The 21,455-nt window shown below is 35.3% G+C and overlaps 1 protein-coding gene across 1 annotated transcript in view; it reads right to left on the bottom strand.

The window, feature by feature from the left end:
• The window catches only part of SNTG1 (syntrophin gamma 1), a 378,060-nt gene that overhangs the window by 187,971 nt on the left and 168,634 nt on the right, over positions 1–21,455 (bottom strand). The window lies entirely within an intron of this gene.

Here is a 21,455-nt window from a genome sequence, read left to right as displayed (position 1 = left end):
ATGACTCTAATATAAAAGATCATGTAATTTTTTTTTAAATGTAGAAAATGGATGGAAATAACTTTCTCAACTATAGCTGGGAAAGTATGCGTAACAAAAAAGGAATAAATTTCACCATTTTAATTAAATGAAACTGAAAAATATTTTCATAAAAATTAACATATCTAGGATAAGAAATGATATGCAAAGTTGGGGGAAAAGTTCTTTTTGTCAAAGATCTCCAATGAAGGTCTAAAACCTAATATTTATAGGAAATTACCACAAATATATATATATATATATATGTATATATGATCAATAACATTATCTATAGATAAATGGTAAATGGTGTTAAACAGTTCTCAAATGAAGAATTATAACCTATTAACACTATCACTAATAACAGAAATTCAGGATCAAATGATGTTTCTTATGACACTCAAGAAACTGGCAAAGTTAATGCAAATTAATTGTCACTTTTATAGGAGCAGCAGGAAGACAGTACACTAATACATTTTTGATGAAGTTATAAATTTGTCATAGTTTAGAAAGTATTTTTAAAAAAATGTATTAAACGTGAGTGCAATCTTTATACTCTATGACCCAGAGATCCTATTTCTAGACATATACTTCAAGGATGTCAAAAACTGAAAGTACAATGCCATATGTACCAATATGTTCAGAGATGAAATTTCTGTGGGTAACCATAGATTGGGAAATTGTGGTAGATCAATATAATAGAAGATTCTTTACATAACATAATGCATATGAGAATTTCAAAGATATTTGGAAAGATAAATGAAATGATAAAGAACAAAGTAATTGGAACTAGGAAAATTTTAAACTATGATTACAAAAATACAAATAAAAATGTATGCTAATCAAGTCAGATCCTGAAGAGTACATGAAACATAAATGTACCTCCCATTTTTTATTAGATAGGAAGGATACTAAAGGTGTGAAATTTTGAAAATGATGTTATGTATGCTTATCTGTGGTTCTTTTGTTTGTTAGATAGATAGATAGATAGATAGATAGATAGATAGACAGACAGATAGATAGACAGATAGACAGACAAATAATTAGATATAGATAGATAAAAATTCGTACAAATTTGTGTTGCTCTGAACCTAAATGATTAGGCCATTCTCTTAATGACCAGACACTAAACTCCAAATATCTAAAACCAAACTGGTTTGATGTTTTATAAATAACATATAGGGCTTGACCAAATTTGCTTTTATCAGGAATGATTAAAAGTCCCATATTTCATTAAAGGCTCATTTCCCCTCCGTATGATTATATTCATTTTTTTTTTTTGCCTTTTTGGAGGGCAGTTGGGATTAAGAAACTTGCCCAAGGTTACACGACTATTTGTGTGTGTGTGTGTGTGTGTGTGTGTGTGTGTGAGTGTTAAGTGTCTGAGGCTAGAACTGAACTCAAGTCCTCCTGACTCTGGGGCTGGCACTTTACTAACTGCACCAGCTAGCTGCCCCATATTCATTTTTCTTGATAGATTTTTCTCAGACATGACAATAAATTTGGAACTCAGACAGGAAAAAAAAAGATAATCTACTTCTTCTGTCTCAATTTTTAAGTGAAGAAGTCCAGATAGGTTAAGCAACTTTTAATGTTAATTTATTTGAGCAATATTAAATCAGCTAAAATATTTAAATACTGAGGATTTTCATCTTATAATCATCAAATATATTTGTGTTGATCATTTAATAAAAGTTTAATAGTAATATTGATATTAATCAGCAATTACTGTTCCATATGGTTATTCTTTAAAGCAAATATAATTATTTAGGTCTATTGAAAGAAAATCTATCACTGAACACTATAGTAATATTAGAATAGCATTAACTGCTCTCTAGTTAGCCTAAGGAGTTTGGGAAGCAAGAAAGACACTACTAGTCTGATGCACAGAAAATTATTTATTTCTTCATTCATATGGGAGCGAGTAGGCAGGGACCATTTCTGTCTGATTGAACTTTATTCTTATTATCTCTCAAGTGTTTTTTCAACCTTCATGAAAATTATACAAAATGTATTCTTTAGATGATTAGTTATTAGATGATAAGACATATGTTCTGAATTATTTCTTTAATCAATAGACTGTATAATAATATAATTGTACACACTACAAATAGTTAGAAATATAACTTTCTCCAGAAGATGAGTGATGCTACAATTTTCATTTGTGTACAAGAAAGTTTAAATGATTTTGCCAAGATTCACTAGGTAGAAAATAAATAGCAAAGGTAGAATCTGAACTCAAGTTTCTTGATTCCAGATGCTTAGTTTAATTATAATAAATCCTTAGTCACAGGATTTGATTGTCTTTAATTCATTTTGGTTTAGGAGAAAGAGTATAATGTTGGTAGTCAAAGGACTTTAGTTCTGATCACACTTTGTCGAGGATTAATAATAATATTGTGATCTTGGTTAATCCCTTCACATTTCTGGACCATAGTTTCCTCATCTGTAAATTAAGTAGATTGGGCTCAGTCAAAAGAACATGATCTGTACTCCATAACATTCCTGAATGCTGCCCAAATCACATTAAAATGTATTTAGGAAAAATAAAACAAAATAAATAAAAACAGAATAAAACAAAGATAATATTACATTTTAAAATTAAGGTTATATGCACCCTACAATAATTTTTATGTATAGATTAGTAGTTCTCATTTCTTTTTGAGTTTGACACCAGTAGGCTGGATGATCATTCAGGTTACTTTCTAAGTATAAAGTGTGTAATTAGCAGTTACATTTTGACCTAGACTTTCAGTTAATTTCTTTTGATATTTTATGAGAGATGGATTATTATTCAAAGGATCATCTATTTAAAGTTTGAAGTGTTCTCAGGGGGTAATTTAGCCCAACTTTCTGATTTTATACACAGAGAAACTATGGCCCAGAGAGGTTAAAAATCTTCTCTAAGGTGGCAGTGGTAGGTGATAAATGGCAGAACTGAGATGTAATACCCAGGTTTTCTGACTCCAAATTGAGACCTAACTTAACTTTCATAAATAAGAGGCTTCTAGGAGCAAAGACAAGAGAGAAAAGTAAAGAAAGCATTTATCTGAGCCTTTGGGTTCCCCTCCAAGCAACTTTAAAATAATGCTTCAAATTGAATTGCAGAGTAGCAGAGCCAGTAAAAAATCAGAGTGAAACATTCTTTCTGACCCAAGACAACTTGGTTAGAAAGGGATATCTGTGATACAAGAATGGAGGCTGGCCTAGAACCCATGTGGATAAAACATCAGTGGTGGAATTAGGTGTTGGAAATAGAAGTGGCAGCAACTTTGGGAGGTGCCAAGTCAAAGCTGGTGAGAGTACCTGGTATCCAATCAGAAAGAGGCTACAGGGGACCCCTTTGCTAGCACTGGATATTTGACCAGATACTGTTTGGCAGCTCCATTGCCTCTACCCACTTCAAGGACAGGGAGAAGCATTTTCAGTCACTGAGGAGTGAAAGCCCTGAGAGGTAGCATCACTTTATGTCCCAAGGGATCAGAGACCCTGAGGAGCAGTATCAATTATAACTCCAAGGGATGGGGGGGTGGGGCATTGCATGGGTAAGAACCAGAGTACATACCAGGAGAGCAGTGACACACATCTCCCCAGATCATACCATCTTATAAGTACTGAAAACTTCCAAACTCTCTTCCTCCCAGAAATTCCATTAAAAAAAAAAAACAGCCTTTGTAAGGCAAAATTAAAATTAGAATTAGAAATGTGGTTGACCATTCTTACTCAACTTGGTCACAAGTCAGAAATGCAACCAACAGATATAAGTAATGAATGCAGAGATGTCAAGATTGATATCAGAAAATGCTTCCTAATGACAATAGATGTCCAACACAGAAAAGATCTAGCTTTGAAATTAGCAAAATAAAAAAAAAAAAACCTGATTCCTGAGAAAGTTCCAAATCAAGAAAGAGGGTGGAAAAAATGAGCAAATAACAACCAAAAGAAGAAGAGTAGAAAAATCTACTATGGTGACAGGTAATATCAAGACACAAACTCAGAAGAAGATAATGAAGCCAAAATAGTTGCAACAAAACATGAAACAAAAATGTGAATTGCATACAAGCCCACCAAGTATTCTTTTTTTTTTTTAAGCAATCGGAGTTAAGTAACTTGCTCAAGGTTACATGGCCAGTTATTTCTGTGTGTGGTGCTGAGTACCTGAGCCCGGATTTGATCCAGGTCATCCCAACACTGGAGCCGGTTCTCTTACTCGCTGTGCTACCTGGCCGCCCCCCCCCCCACCAGGTATTCTTAAAAGGCATGAAAAATAATTTTCAAAATCAAAGTGGTAATGAAAATTAGGGTAAGAAATAAAAGCAAAGGAAAAAGAATATGAAAAGGCAGTTAACAGCTTGGTAAAAGAGGCTCAAATATACTGAAGAAAATCTTTAAAAGATGGAATTTGCCAAATGGAAAAAGAAGTACAAAAATTTACTGATGAAAACAATTCCATTAAAAAAAAAACAAGAATCAATCAAATGGAATAAAGGAGGTATAAAAACTGGCTAATGAAAATAATTCCTCAAAAATTAAAATTGGGCAAGTGGAACCTAATTACTTCATGAAATATCAAGAAACAATAAAATAAAGGGAAAATAATGAAAAGAATAGTAGAAAATGTGAAATATCTCATAGGAAAATAAATTGAGGAGAGGTACCACTTCACACCTATTAGATTGGCTAATGTGACAGAAAATGTTGGAGATAATGTGGGAAAATTAAGACATTAATGCACTGTTGGTAGAGTTGTGAAGTAATTCAAACATTGTGGAAAATAATTTGGAACTATGCCCAAAGTGCTATAAAATCATGCATACCCTTTGAAGTTCAGCTCAAATGTCCACCTTCTACATAAAGTCTTTCCTGATACTTCCAGCCATCAGAACCTTCCCCCTTAAGATTACTTTATACAATATCTATTTGGTATATACAATATATGTGTATATTACATTGGCACATATTTTTTCTCCCATTAGAAAGTTAATGCTTTGAAGGCTGGAAAAGATTTAATTTTTTTAATGTATCCCTAGCACTTATCACAATACCATGCACAGAAAAAAACATTTGATAAATCTTTTTTGATAGAAGTCATTATCATTATTATCTTTGAAATAACAATTTACCTTCAATAACTCTCTTTGATGCTACTTTTTGGTTTATTTTTAGTTTGCAACTTTCATTTCCACAAGATTTTGAGTTACAAATTTTCTTCCCTTCTTTCCCCTACCCACAAACCCCCAAATAGTGACCTCACTGAATACCTCCTCCCCTAATCTGTTCTCTCCTATATTGTTCCCCATGCTCCCTCCAACTTTCCAGTAAGGCAAGATGGAGATCCATACCCCAGTGCCTGTATATCTTATTTCCAAGTTGCATGTAAAATAATAATTATAAGAATTATTATTATTTTGAACATTGGATTTTAAAACCATGAATTCCAGATTCTTTCCCTTCTTCTTTCATCACCCACCCTTACTGGGAAGATAAGCAATTCAATATAGGTTGTACATGTGAAGTTATGCAAATCATTTCCATAGTGGATATATTGTGAAAGACTGACTATATTTCCCTCCATCTTATCCTGACCCCCACTTGTTCTATTTTCTACTTTGACCCTGTCCCTTTTCAAAAGTGTTTGCTTCTAACAACCCTGCCCCCTCCCCCAATCTGCCCTCTCTTCTATCATGTCCCTCTTATACTCTTCCCCCCTACTTTCCAGTATTTCCCATTTAAGTGTGTATGTTATTCCCTCCTTAAGCCAAATTCAATGAGAGTCAGGTTGACTCATTCCCTTTTGCCTTCCTGTTCTTCACTTCCATTGTAACAGTTTTCCTTTGCCTCTTTTACATGAGATAATTTAGCCTATTCAGTCTCTCTCTGTCTTCTCTCATATATTACTCTCTCACCTCTTAATTTTATTTTTTAGGCATCATCCCTTCCTATTCAACTGATCCTCTGCCATCTGTCTATGTATACATGTACACATATATACACACACTCACTTATGTATTCATATGCACATATACCCTTCTCTATAAAAATATATGTATGTATATATATAGATATTCCCCTTCAACTATATTCATACTGAGAAATTTTCATAAGTTAGAACTATCATTTTTTATGTATGAATGTAAATGGTTCAACTTTAATAAGTTCCTTATGATTTCTTTTCCTTGTTTACCTTCTCATGCTTCTCTTGCTTCTTGTATTTGGTTGTAAAATTTTCTATTCAACTCTGTCTTTTTCATCAAGAAAGCTTGAAAGGTCTCTATTTCTCTATATAATATATATATTATAATATACACCTTGGAAGCTTTTGATGCAGGAGTTCTGACTTTGTTGTGTTCCTCCAGCTCCATGCTTTGATCCTTTTTGTTCCCAATAAAAGGAATCTAACATATGATTGCTGTGCTTGCTTTGCTTCCTCTGGTTTCTCATGTTGCCACTCAATTACTTGACTTCTACACTCCTTGACACAGTAGAATTCTGCTTCCAGAGAGGAAAGCTTTGTCCCAAATCTCTGGGGTTTTCACAGCTGCCAGAGCAATTAGTTGGCTGCCCTCTCTGCAACCCTCACAAGCTCTGGCCCACTGGCCACACACCCCAGGACCTCCACTCAAGACAGCAATCCAGATCCAAGCAGGTTAAAGCAAGAGTGATTACCCTATGATTGGCCTTTTCATCCCCCTACAATCTGTAGGCCAGGAGCTCTGAAGCAGCCATATTATAGTGGCTGTACAGCCACTGCCCCTCTACCACTTCTCACCCTGGGGCAGGGGCCAGACTGTGCTATTCTGTCACCCCTAGTTCCAACAGAGTTCTACACTGACCTTTTAGTAGCTCTTTGGCATTTATGGGTTCATAAGTCTGGAAACTCCCACAGCTCCTGGTGATTCACTCACCTGAAGTCTGCTTCAGCTGCTGCTCTTAGGGCCCACCCTGGGAGTAAAACCCTTGCTCCTGCAGGGTTGGGTTTGGCTCCCAGGGGGCTGTGATGGATCTTTCCAGTAGGCCTGTCAGGCTCCCTTCAGTGGGGGATTTGTTTCTGTCATTTTGTTGGTTCTGTAGCTCTAAAATTCATTTAGAGTCATATTTTATAAGTACTTGAGGTGGTTATGGGGAAAGCTCACAGACTTTTCCTGCATCTATGCTGCTATCTTGGATCCACCCCCAATGCTATTTTCAGCAAAACTTTTTTTTTTATAATATTGTCAGGTAGATGCTGGCAGGTACAGGTTTAGAGTCAGTTTACTTGATGTTGCAATGTGGATATTTTCCCAGATTTCTAAATGGAAGTATATTATTAATCAAGGGAAGGCAGAATTTTCCCCAAAGCATATACAGGCACTATACACCTTGAGAATCATTGGGATTACTTGGGTAAACTCATGACTGAGCTAAAATAGATAACCCACTGGGTAAAACTATGGGAAACAAAGCACAATCCCAATTAAAATCACATGACGTTTTTGGAATTCCAGCTCTCCTCTTCAACATGTATGATCTTTGATCAATTCACTTAGCTCTTGACCTCAGTTTCTTCCTCTGTAAGTGAAAAATTTGACTGTATGATCTCAAAGTTCCCTTTCAGTTTAAATCCTATGAGACAGTAATACCTAAATTTGTGTTTAAAACAAGCGGACAAAAAAATCTTACTTTTTTTTAGAGAATAGCTATCTTCCTTATATCTTATCATCAGAAAGAATTCAATCTACCCAAACCAAATTGTTAAAGCCAGTTTATAAATAATATCACCTAAAGAAATAGAAGACAAAGGGGTTTTTTTGCTTATTAGACAAGAGTAACTTATAGGTGCCACTTTGCCATCCTCCTTAGTATTATATTTTTCTTAAGATTTTCCTAGAAAAAGAAAAAAAAGTGACACAAAATTTGAAATTAAGGAGAAAGAGAGAGAGAGAGAGAGAGAGAGAGAGAGAGAGAGAGATTGAATAAAATGGCTTTTTTTATTTTTTAAAAATATATTTGCTGGCTCAAATTCAATCTAGCTCAGACTCTGTGTCAGATTGCTCTGGTCTGCTTATCAATACAAGCATCACAAATTCTCATTCTCTTTAAGAGTCTACCTATTGGTGGAGCCAAGATGGAGGAGTAGGAGCACAAACTTGGTGTGGGCTCCAGCTCCAACCAATTCTAATACCTGTAAAAAAATGACTCTAAACAAATGTTAAAGCTACAGAACCCGAAAAGTGACAGAGAGAAAAAGATCTCCTGCTAAAGATAGCCCGGCAGGCTGTCAGGAAATGTCTATCATAGCACACTGGGAACCAAGCACAGCCCCACATGAGCCATGGGGTGTTGTGGGCTTCTCAGTGTCCAGCACTAAGCATGGTTGGAGATGTGAATAAGAAATGACCAGACCATGTGGTTAGTTCAAGAAGAATCATGAACTCCATTTAATGATTCTTTGAACAAGATTATTAAAGATCAAGCAGACAAAGATTCAAGTACTTGTATCAATAGCTTAGTCTGTCATATACTGGAGTATTCTTATCATTATCTTAATCTGTCATATACTGGAAATAGCTCTTAATTGAATGAGGCCATTTTATCTAGGCACCAAAAATCTTAGGAAAGGTCAGTTAACTCCTATCTTCTGTATTCACATAACAAAGGATGCTCTCCAGAGCAGACTTCAAAGCTGGAAGTCAGAGCTGCATCATCAAGAACATCTACATAGGAACTGACCCCAAGAATAAAATATTTTGGCTTACTACAATGTGATCCTTGTCCCAGGGCAACCCCGACCATCAATGGCCAGAGCATACTTCAGGAGAGTGGATCACCAGCAGCTATGGTGGTTTCCAGGCTTCTCAAACCAAAAATTCCAATTACAAAGTAAAAGGTGAGTGTGCAACTCTGTTAGAGCTGGGGGGGGGGATAGAGAGTGTTGTCTGGCCTCTGCCCCCAGGGCAAAAATTGGCTGAGGCTTGGCAGATGTGCAGCTGCCATGGGCCTGCCTCAGGAGCTCCTGGTCTGCAGCTTGTAGGGGGACCAAGCAACCATTCAGAGGGTAATTGCTCTTGCTTTAATCTGCTTGGATCTGGCTCATAGTCTTGGGTGGTGGTCCTGGGGTGTGTGGCCATGTATCAGAGCTTGTGGGAGCTGGAGAGAGGGTGCCCTCCTAATAGTTCTGGCAGCTGCAAAAATCCCAGCGATTTGGGTAAAATCTCTCTCCATTCTGGAAGCAGAGTTCAACAATGGCAAAGAGCTCAAAAGTCAAGTAATTGACTGGCAATATGAGCAAACAGAGGAAGCACAAACAGACCATAGAATACATTTTGGGGGAACAAAAAGGATCAAGGCACGGAGTGGGAGGAAGACAGAAAAGTCAGAACTCCTGCATCAAAGAAAAATACGAATTGGTAACATTCCATGGAGGAGGTCAAGAAGGATTTTGAAAATCAAGTAAGAGAAGTGGAGGAAAAATTGGGAAGAGAAATGAGAATGATGCAAGAAAATCATGAAAAGTGAGTCAACAGCCTGTTAAAGGAGACCCAAAAATACACTGAAGAAAATAACACCTTAAAAAATAGACTAACTAAAATGGCAAAAGAGGCCCAAAAAACCAGTGAGGAGAAGAATGACTTAAAAAGCTAAATTTGCCAGAAAGAAAAGGAATTTCAAAAACTCACCAAAGAGAATAACTCCTTCAAAATTAAATTGGAGCAATTGGAAGCTAATGACTTTATGAGAAATCAAGATAGTATAAAACGGATCCAGAGAAATGAAAAAATAGAAGGCAATGTGAAATAATATCTCATTGGCAAAACCACTGACCTGGAAAATAGATCCAGGAGAGATAATTTAAAATTATTGGACTACCTGAAAGTCATGATCAAAAAAAGATCCTAGACACCATCTTTCAAGAAATTATGAAGGAAAATTGCCCTGATATTCTTGAACCAGAAGGCAAAATAGAAATTGAAAGAATTCACCAATCACCTCTTGAAAAAAGATACCAGGAATATTACAGCCAAATTCCAGATTTCCCAGGTCAAGGAGAAAATACTGCAAGCAGTGAAGAAGAAACAATTTGAGTATTATGGAAACACAATCAGGATAACACAAGACCTAGAAACTTCTACTCTAAGGGATTGAAGGGCTTGGAATATGATATTCTGGAGATTAAAGGAGCTAGGATTAAAACCAAGAATCAACTACCCAACAAAACTGAGTATAATGCTACAGGGGAAAATATGGTCATTCGATGAAAGATAATTTTCAAACATTCTTGATAGAAAAAAAATAGAGCTGAACAGGAAATTTGACTTTCAAATACAAAAAGTAAGAGAAGCATGAGAAGGTAAACAGAAAAAAGAAATTATAAGGAATTTATTAATGTTGAATTATTTATATTCCTACATGGAAAAAAGATAATTATAACTTATAAAACTTTTCTCAGTATGAGGATAGTTGAAGGGAATATATATACATATCTATATATGTATATACATACATACATATGAATATAGGAGGGTGCATGTGTATATAAATACATATGTAAGTGTGGGCATATGTATATTCGTGTATACATAGACAGAGGGCACAGGATGAGTTGAATATGAAGGGATTATACCTAAAAAATAAAATTAAGATGGGAGAGAGGAATTTATTGGGAGAAGGAGAAAGGGAGAGATAGATTAGGGTAAATTATCTCATATAAAAGAAATTAGAGAAAACTGTTACAATGGAGGGGAAGAGCAGGAAGGTGAAAGGGAATAGGACAACCTTCTCATTGAATTTGGTTTAAGGAGGGAATAACATACACACTCAATGGGGTATCTTACCCTAGAGGAAAATAAGGGGGTAGGGGATAAGAGGAGGGATGATAGAAGGGAGTCAGATTGGTGGAGGGGGTAGTTAGAAGCAAACATTTTTGCAAAGGGATAGGGTCAAAGGAGAAAATAGAGTAAGTGGGGGTGGGATAGGATGGGGGAAAATATAGTAAGTCTTTCACAATAAAACTATGATGGAAATGATTTGGGTAATTATACATGTACAACCTATATAGAATTGCTTATCTTCCCAGTGGAGGTGGGTGAGGAGGGAAGAAAGAACAAAAAATATGGAACTCAAAGTTTTAAAAACAAATGTTTAAAAAAAAGTTTTTCACATGCAAATGGGAAATAAGATAGACAGGCACTGGAGTATAGAAATCCATCTTGCCCTACAAGAAAGTTAGGTGGGTGATGGGGGAGGATATAATAGAGAACAGATTGGGAGAAGGGGTATTCAGTAGGCTTGCTATTTTGGGATGAGGGTAGGGGAAAGAAGGGGAGAAAAAAAATGTAACTCAAAATCTTGTAGAAATGAATGTTGAGGGGGCAGCCAGGTGGCTCAGTGAGTAAGAGCATGGGCTCCAGTGTCGGGATGACCTGGGGGATCAAATCTGGGCTGAGATACTTAGCACCACACCCAGAAATAACTGACCTTGTAATCTTGAGCAAGTTACTTAACCCTGATTGCTTAAAAAAAAAGAAAAAAAAGAATGTTGAAAAAATAAATAAATAAAATTTTAAAACATCAAAAAATAAACAAAAAAAGATATAAAGCGAAAAAAGAAAATAGTCTATTATGGAAAATCTTTAATAAAATTTGTTTTACTTTGACTGAGAAAAAAAATTTAAAAATATATTTGCCAGGAAGAGAAAAATAAGCTGAATGATATCCTCAAGTGGTAAGTGATTCTGCAACAAATCTTTTGCTTCCTGGTTCCTCTACATATTCCTGAAATAGAAATTCTTGTAGGCCAATAGAAATAATGGATCCAAGAATAGTAATATATAATGATATTTAAGAAAGCCAAATTATCAAAGTACATAGAAACACCATAACCATGGAAGAAATAACTTGAAAATACTAGTGCCCGTGTATCCTGAATGAGACATATCTTTTTTATATTAGTAATCTCTCTCTCTCTCTCTCTCTCACAGCTTTTTAAAAAAATGACCACCTGACCGCCGCTCGCACGCTCTCTCTCTCTCTCTCTTTCCTCTATGTCTCTTTCTCTTCCTCCCTCCCTCTCTCACTTCCTCTTTCCCTCCCTCTCTCCCTCCCTCTCCTCTCACTGTGTGTGCATGTGTGTTCAATTACATCTTGTCCACCTAAACTATTGCAAGTAGAAATGAAATTTTATTCTCTACCTCATATATAGCTGCCTATAGAAAATTCACTAGGGGCGGCTAGGTAGTGCAGTAAGTAGAACACTGGCTCTGGAGTCAGGAGGACCTGATTCAGCCTCAGATACTTAATAGAAAACAAACAAACAAATGACAACAACAATAAACCTAGCTGTGTGACCTTGGACAAGTTACTTAACCCCAATTGCCCTCCAACAAGCAAAAAATTAAAAGAAATTAAAAGAAAAAAGAAAATTCACTCATTTAAAATTCTTTCCTAAAATTTAAGCAAAATGTTCAAAACTAATTTAAGGAAACAAGAAACTCTGCCCCTATATCTAGATTCTGTGACCCCCACCAACTAAAAAAAACTTACAAAACCTGTGACTTTTTCCTTCTTCCACTTTGCTAAAATCTAAAATATAATAATATTTATAATAATAATGGTAATTGAAATACTTTTAGAAATATATTTTTTAAAGCTAGGACTCAGCCTATTTTTCCCTCTCCCCTATGGACTTTCCACTAAAGGAAGGAAAATGCTAAATCTAAAAGGAGAAGCATTTCAGGAAAACTTGACCAAAGTAAGATTTTTTTTTTCCTTTTTGACATTATGCCACTTTAAGAGGAACATGATAAAAATACTATCAGGTAGGGGAATAGCAAAATTAAGTCTGTTATGCATAATGGTCAAATTATTATTAATAACCAATTATTTGGGGACATTCAGATTTCCCCATTTTTCTTATTATCTTCATTTCAAGACCCTAGTCTCTGAAGGTTGAGCTAAACTTTTCCTCTATTAGACCCTACCCAGATGGAGAAACTATTGTGCTCTACTCAGGTTTGGTTGAGGATAAATTCTTTGAATAGATTGCCCAAGTCTGGGATAGTTTAGAAACAAATGACATAAACAAAGTTCATTTGAATAGGTTCAGTCCCCTCATTATGATAATTAATATCTCACTAATTGTTAACCAATCAGAGTTGATTGTCACCGGGCAGAGGTGGGGGGAAATATCCCTCTCTTCAAATGGATATATATGGCATCTTCCCCCCCCCATTGTCTTTGGCCTAAGAGAAAAATGGCCAAATGGTTATAATTTTATTAAAATATTATCATTATTAATAAAATTATCAAATTACTTAGAAATGTCTTTTGAACCTTTTTAAATGCCACAATAGGCTTGATCTGATTATTTGGAGGTAGATATAAATTATACATGGGATAAGTAATATGTAGTGAACTATATTATACTGAAAAATGTTCTTGACATTATTCACTCACAGTAGGAAATATGAATGTTTCCTAAGCATATGTCACCTTTGGGAATCAAAGAGAGACAGTATTCAAATAATGAGAATCTGGAGGAGGAAACTTAATTTACACTGAATAATAAATGCTGGACAAGAGTCAGCAAATCATTTGCCACCTCACCGATTCTTCTGAGAGACTGTAGAAGTTATTTTTTCTTTTTTGTTTACCATGGACATAAGTAAGGTACATCACATATTCCTCTCTTTCCTCTGTCTTCTCCCTCTCCTTTCTAATACCCCTCCACCCCACACCATCTTTCAGTGTACTCCTACAAGGTACATATTTGTATATATTTTTTTAATCCATTTATGACATTGAATTGGTTGATATTCACACTATAGACTCTTAGTATTTTATTTAATCATTATTATATTGTGGGAATCAGAATAGAATTTAGATAAGGATAAGGACCTGATCTGTGATATCAGTGTTTTAGGGAAATTCCAGGTGAAGAAACTACCTTCACCAAGGCAGGTCTGCACCTTTTTGGGAAAGGAGAGTCACCTAAGGCACTGAGAAGATGAATGACTTGACTGAAGATCACACAGCTGGTATTTCTTAGAGGCTGAACTTGAGCCCAATTCTTTCTGGCTCCAAGGACAGAGTTCTATCTACATTGCATTCTGCCACCCAATAATTGTAAGAGTTGCATTTATCAATGTAGTATACATTATTAACATAGTCAAGGTTGAACTTGAGAGGTCAAGAAGTCACAGGATCATGAAGTCACTGACCCATTGATCTAGAGCTAGAAGGGAATGCAAAGGACTTCTAATCCATGCTCTTATTTTATAGATAAGGAAATTGAGGCCCCCAAATGCTTGCTACTTGTGCAAGGTCACACATTTATCATATGTATCGCATTGGAATTCTATTAAAAATTTTTCTACACACACACACTTCAAATTATTATATACCTTATTATTTCTATACATAAATGTACAATCTGTATCTAAAATAGTAATATCCTTTAAGTACATATACACATATATGCATATGTAAGTACATATTTTCATGCTGATATATGCTTTATACTTATATATAAGTATATTGGTACTTAATATATATGAATATAATCACATATACTTAAACAATATTATATAATATACTTATCATACATGTATATTTACATATATGTAACCAAAGGGGAATTGATGTGATCAGATTAGCAATCGTGAAATTTTCAACAAGATAGACTTTCCTTTATATTAAACAAGAGCAATGAAAACAAATCTTCTCTTTCCTGGTTTCTATTAATTTGTACAGATCTCCTTACAATCTTTCAAATGGATTTCTTAAAGAATGGTGGATAGTATTATACACACATACATGCATACATATAAATATATATGCATATATGGATTTATACATATGTGTATACATATATATCCTCACACACATATATACACACACACATACACCCCCCCACATCTATATCTATCTTTAATCTATATAGAGATAGATATATGCACATAAATACAGGGTATATATATACATAAATACAGTGTGGGTGTGTGTGTGTGTGTCTGTGTCAGTGTTTGAAAACTTCAGGGTGCGTATACAAAAAGATTTTGGCCTGAGTTGAATTGTTAACTTTCCAATTTAGGGATTCCTTTTGATTTCATGTATCACTACTTACCTTATTCTTTCACCAGCATCTGAGTAGAAGAATAGAGTAAAAGTGTCATTCCAGGGAATGCCATGGTTATTTCAGTGAATACTATACAGTGAAAGGCTGTATGAACAGCAGAGGAAAAGTGCTGCTTTTCTAATCAGAGGTTTTAATTTTTAATCTTGGCATTATTATTTACTCCATGGATGACCTTTGGTAAGATATTTACCTTTGGCGGCTTTATTTTCCTCATTCTTTTTTAGAAAAATTTTATATATATATGTATGTATATACACATATACATACACACAGAATGACACAGACACAGGGAGACAGATACACACACAGACACACATAAGTCCTGTTATTTCTACCTTTGTAACATGTCTCTTATACATCCCCTTCTCCCCTATGACACTGCTATAACTCTGGTGTAGGCCTCATAACCTCACACTTGGCCTATTGCAATAACCTTCTTGTTGGTCTACCTGCCTCATTTTCTTCTAATAAACTTCAATGGCTCCCTATAATTTCTAGGATAAAATATAAAATCTTTTTTTTATACTTTTTAAAACATTTCAAAAGTTATTTTGTAAGTATCTAGTATTCTTACACTATTTTCTCCTTCAGGTACTTTTTGATCCATTGCCAACCTTCTGTAATGACAAGCAAAGAAGTACTTAGCACCTTTTTTCAGTTATGTAATTATTTATCACCTTGTTCCAGTTCAAGTTTCTTTTAAGCCTTGCCCATGATTATATCAAGTCTTTGTTAAGAAACAGAACTTGTGAACCCCTACTGCTGATGCAACAGGAAGGGGTAAAACAAGGAGGAGCTAGTGACCATATATAAGGAGAAGCCCAAGCTGGGAGAGAGCAGAACTGAGAAGAGAACACTTGTGGTGACAGAGTAGAGAAGGAAAAAACTTGTGGTATCTCAGCACTCTGTTTGTTCTGTCTGTGTTGATTTTTGTTTGTGATACTTTGTACAGAAACCCTGGGACCTTACTGGAAGCCCTGAAAGAGGATTTTCTTGTTTTCTGTTTATAGAAGTCTTGGAGGAGGTTTTCTGAGGCCGTGGGACTCTACTGACAATTTGTGTTGAGTCCTGAGACTTTGTATGTGGGTCTGTGTTGATTTCACAGGCAGAGAGTGAATTGATGATGGTGCCAGCAATGTGTATGAGTTATTGTGGCTCTGTTAAGCTTTGTCTTCCCAGAAACAGGAACTGTGAAGGACTTAAAGTGAACTGGACACTGTGACCTTCAATATGGAACTGGAGGTGGAACAGGATGAGGAGCTGGATAAGGAGCTGAGAGCTGCCTACCTGTGAATCCAGGTGACAGTAGGGTAGATTCAGGCAGGAGCTGGACCCGTGGAAGGGGAACCATGGAATTTGAGAGCCAGCTGCTAATCAAGATGAAAAGACTTCTCCTTGGGTACTTAGCACTGACTGAGAAGATCATGATTTACTGTGGCCTAGGGGTGGGAAAACTTTGTACTCTGTAACTTGTACCTCTTAAGGATGATTGAATTAAGGATGATTGGTAACTAATCTCTAGTTAAGAAGAAAGAAGACTTTTGACTGAGAGATTAAGACAATGTGAACTAGGGGTGGAGACTTTGATCTTTGTACTTTGTGTCCCTTTGTAAGGTGGCTTGCTTCTCAAGGATGATTGAGTTAAGGACTTAATGAATGATATCTTTTGCTTAAAACTATGTGGCCACTTTGGTGAAAACCATGTGGCCACTTTAGCAATAAGTAATTATGTTTGTGAAAGCTGTAATTTGGTTTCTGTGTTTTGCTGTAATTTACTGCTGAATAAATAGAGCATTCACTATACTATGTAATCAGATCCTTAAAGCTGTTCTTAGCAGCTGTCCTCTGGAAAGCTGCCGTGCTTGGCTTTACACCCTCTCATAAGACATTCCATCTTCTAACTGAGCATTTTCATTGACTTTACACCATACCTGAAACTCTTCTTCCTCATGGCCACCTTCTGGGTTTCTTGATATACTTCAAGTTTCTTAATCTTAGTACTCTCTCTCTCTCTGATATAAACCAAATTTTACCAGTATTTATCTTATTTGTACATAGCTGTTTTCATGTTTTCTTCCACACATTAGATTCTGAGCTCCCTGAGAACCGGGACTATGTTTAACTTTGTTTGTATCCCCAGACCTTTGTTTAGTACCTGAATCTTCTGCCCTACCTGATTTCAAATCCATGGAACAAAAATGCTCTTCCAAAAATAAGCTCATTAGTTCCAAACTAAGCACCATACTGCTAACTCAAACTGACCTCCCTTCACCTACTCTCCCTTCTGATTGGAAGGCTGGAGGGTGGTGTACCAAACTCCTTCTAATGCCATCCTTTATAGAAGGCAGTAACTGGTCTCAGGTCAGGGGGGGAATGAACAATATCATCCTATGTTTTCTTCCTAGTTGTTTAATATTTTTTGCCAATTACATGTAAAAACAATTTTAACATTCATTTTTCTAAAACTTAGAGCTCCAAATTCTATCCCTCCCTCCTTCCCCCACCCATTGAGTAGGCAAGTAATTTTTTATATAGGTTGTACATGTGCAGTCAAGCAAAACATATTTCCATATTGCTTATGTTGTTTAAAATAACACCACATACAAAAAGAACAGGAAAAATACAGAAAAAAATATACTTCAATCTAAATTCAGATTCATCAGTTCTTTCTCTGGAAATGGATAACATTTCTCATCATAAGTCCTTCAGAATTGTTTGTGATCAAATATTTCTCAGAATAGCTTAGTCATTCACAATTCATCATCATACAATATTATTGTTACTATATACAACGTTCTCCTGTTCTGCTGATTTCACTTTGTATTAGTCCATGCAAGTCTTTCCAGGTTCTTCTGAGAGTATCTTGCTTGTAATTTATTATAGTACAATAGTATTTCATCACAATCATATACAGCAACTTGTTCAGCTATTCCCCCATTGATGGACATCCTCTCAATTGCCAAAGCTTTGTTATGATTAAAAGCGCTGCCATAAATTAAATATTTTACACATAGAGGTCCTTTTCCTTTTAAAAACAAATCTTTTGGATATAGAGCTAGTAGTGGTATTGCTTGTTCAAGGGGTATGCGGTTTTATAGCCCTTTGACTATAGCTCTAAATTGCTTTGCAGATGGTGGAATCAGTATACAATTTCAATAAGTGAGTTGGTGTCACAATTTTCTCACATCCCCATGAATATTTATGATTTTCCTTTTCTGACATATTAGTCAATTTGATAGGTATGTGATGGTAGATCAGAGTTGTTTTAATTTGCCCTGTTAATAAATATTAATTTATAGCATTTTTCCTATGGTTGTGTATAACTGTGATTACTTTGTCAGAAAACTGCCTGTTCACAAATTTTGATCATTTCTCAATTGAGCAATGGATCTTACTTTTTTAATAAATTTGATTCAGTTCTCTAAATAGTTGAAGAATGAGCTCTTTATCATAGAAACTTGTTGTACAAGGTTTTTCACAGTTATGATTACTAACAGTGTATTCCCTCCATTATATTCCCTCACCTTCACCTCTAGTTTATCCTTTTCTCTCTGTTCATACTGAAAAGTATCTTGCTTTTGTCATTAACCTACCTCAACTCACCCTCCCTTCTATCCCTGCCCTCCCCTTCTCTTATCCTCTTAGTCCTACTTTCCTGTAAGGTAAGATACATTTCTATACACAACCAAGGTTGCGTATTATTCTCTCTTTGACTCAATTTTGATGGGCTCAAAGTTCATTCACTCTCTCCTACCTCCCCCATCTTCCACTCCACTGTAAAATCTGTTTCTTACCTCTTTTATGTGCAACAATTTACCCCCATTCTACCACTACCTTTCCAATTCTCCAAGTGAATTACTCTTTTTCACCCCTTAATTTTATGGTTTTAGATAATCATCCCATCATATTCAATTCACACCTATGCACTCTATCTATGTATACTCTTTCTAACTGCCCTAATGATGAGAATTTTTTTTTAGGAAATGCAATTATTAGAAATGTGAACAGCTTAACTCCATTGAAACCCTTAGGATTTCTCTTTTGTGTTTACCTTTTTGTGCTTCTTTTGAGTTTCACATTTGAAATTTATATTTTCCCATCAGCTCTGATCTTCTCATCAGGTATGTGTCAAAGGGTTCTGTTTTAATGGATATCCATTTCCCACACTGAAGGATTACACTTAGTTCTGGTAGGTAGGTAATTCCTGATTGCAATCCTTGTTGTTTTGACCTCTGGAATATCATGTTCCAAACCCTCTGATCATTTAATGTTGAAGCTGCTTAATCTTGTGTTATTCTAGTTGTGGCTCCCTGATATTTGAATTGATTCTGTCTGACTGCTTGCAATATTTTCTCCTTGACCAGGGAGCTCTGGAATTTGGCTATACTATTTCTTGGAACTTTTATTTTGGTATCTCTTTTAGGAGATGATCAGTGGATTCTTTTGATTTCTATTTTGCTCTCTAATTCTAGAACATCAGGGCAGTTTTCCTTGATAATTTCTTGAAAGATGTTGTCCAGGCTCTTTTCCTAATCATGGCTTTCAGGTAGTCCAGTAATTTTTTTTAAAGCAATTGGGGTTAAGTAACTTGCTCAAGGTTACACTGCCAGTTATTTCTGGGTGTGGTGCAAAGTATCTGAGCCCAGATTTGATCCCCAGTTCATCATGACACTGGAGCTGGTGCTCTTACTCACTGAGCCACCTGGCCACCCCAATAGTCCAGTAATTTTTAAAATTATATCTCCTGCATCTATTTTCAGATCAGGTGTTTTTCAATAAATTGTCACATTTTCTTCTACCTTTTTATTTTGTTTTGATATTCTTTGAGGTCTCATGGACTCATAAACTTCCACTTATTCAATTGTAAATTTTAAGTAATTATTTTCTTCATTGAGCTTTTTACCTCCTTTTCCATTTGGCCAATTCAACTTTTTAAGAAGTTCTTTTCTTCAGTGAAATTTGGTACCTCTTTTATTTTATTTGTACAATTTTGATTTTCAAGGCATTCTTCTTTTCATTGGACCTTTATACCTCCTTTACCATTTGGTCTATCTTTTTGTAAGATGTTATTTTCTTTAATAATTTTTGTGACTTCTTTTCCAAGCTGTTGAATATTTTTTCCATGATTTTTTGCATGACTCTTACTTCTTTTCCCAATTTTTCTCTACCTCTCTTACTTGATTTTTAAAATTCTTTTTGAACTCTTGAATGTCCAGAGACCAATTCATATTTTTTCTTTTAAACTTTGAATGTAACAATTTTAACTATGTTATCATCTTCCAAGTGTATGTTTTGATCTTCCTTGTCATCATAGTAACTTTCTACAGTCATTTTTTTTTCTGTTTGCTCATTATTTCCAGTCTATTTCTTGACTTTGAACCGTATGCTAAAGTGAGACTCTGCTTCTGGGGTAGAGGATACATTTTCCCAAGCTTCTGGGGTTTTGTTCACTTGTTTTCAGAATTAGTTCTGTGTATCCTGAATTTCCAGAATTTGGGGAGCATTATTTAAATTTTATTTGGAGAAGAATTTGGGAGAGTTCAAATGAGTCCCTGACTTATCTTTAACAGGTTGGTTCCACCTCGGTAAGAAGATGACATCTTATAGATGACCGTTTTTCCCAGACACATTCTATGATCTTTATTACAAGCTTCAAATCCCAAGCCCCTAGGGAGTTTTCTCTCATTCTCAAATTTCAAGTAGCACTTTGCCTCAATTTTTCTTTATGCTGTCTCATTCTCCATTCTTTATAATTATTTGTATCTGTCTTCCTCCTATTAGGTTATAGTAAATATTTTGACAGGAGGACTATATAATATCTACATTTGTTCCTCTTCCTAAAATATGATTGATCACACCATCTGAAATTTATTAGGTATTTACTTAATGTCACATTTTATTGAATTGAAATCGGTTAACTTTGCTTGGCGACAGAGAATGGTGAGAGTAAGAGTGAAGAAGAATAGAGATTGAAATCTCCAAAGTACCACAAAGACCCATTTATGACACTGCTTTCAATTACCAGAATGGAGAATTAGGATTGAACAAATTGTGCTTTGGCATCAGCAGTGAGCTAACAAAGATACTTAAACATGATAGACCAATAAAATCATTTTGTTTTTTAATTATTGTTTTAACCTATAAATATTTTATAATTTATGAATTCCTTTCTCCTGTCTGAGAATCAGCATTTCAAGAGTATTTTATATGTGTGCATGTGTATATATGTTTATGTATATATGTGTATATTTATATATGTGTATGTATGTATGTGTATGGAGAGAGAAAGAGAGACAGAGACAGAGAGACAGAGAGAGAGAGAGAC

This window comes from Petaurus breviceps, unplaced genomic scaffold, assembly GCF_028583685.1.
Source record: "Petaurus breviceps papuanus isolate PSGF00001 unplaced genomic scaffold, PetGlider_PUasm1.0 38, whole genome shotgun sequence".
NCBI lineage: Eukaryota > Metazoa > Chordata > Mammalia > Diprotodontia > Petauridae > Petaurus > Petaurus breviceps.
The sequence above is the reverse complement of the archived record's forward strand: the minus strand, read 5'-3'. Positions and strand labels throughout refer to the sequence as shown.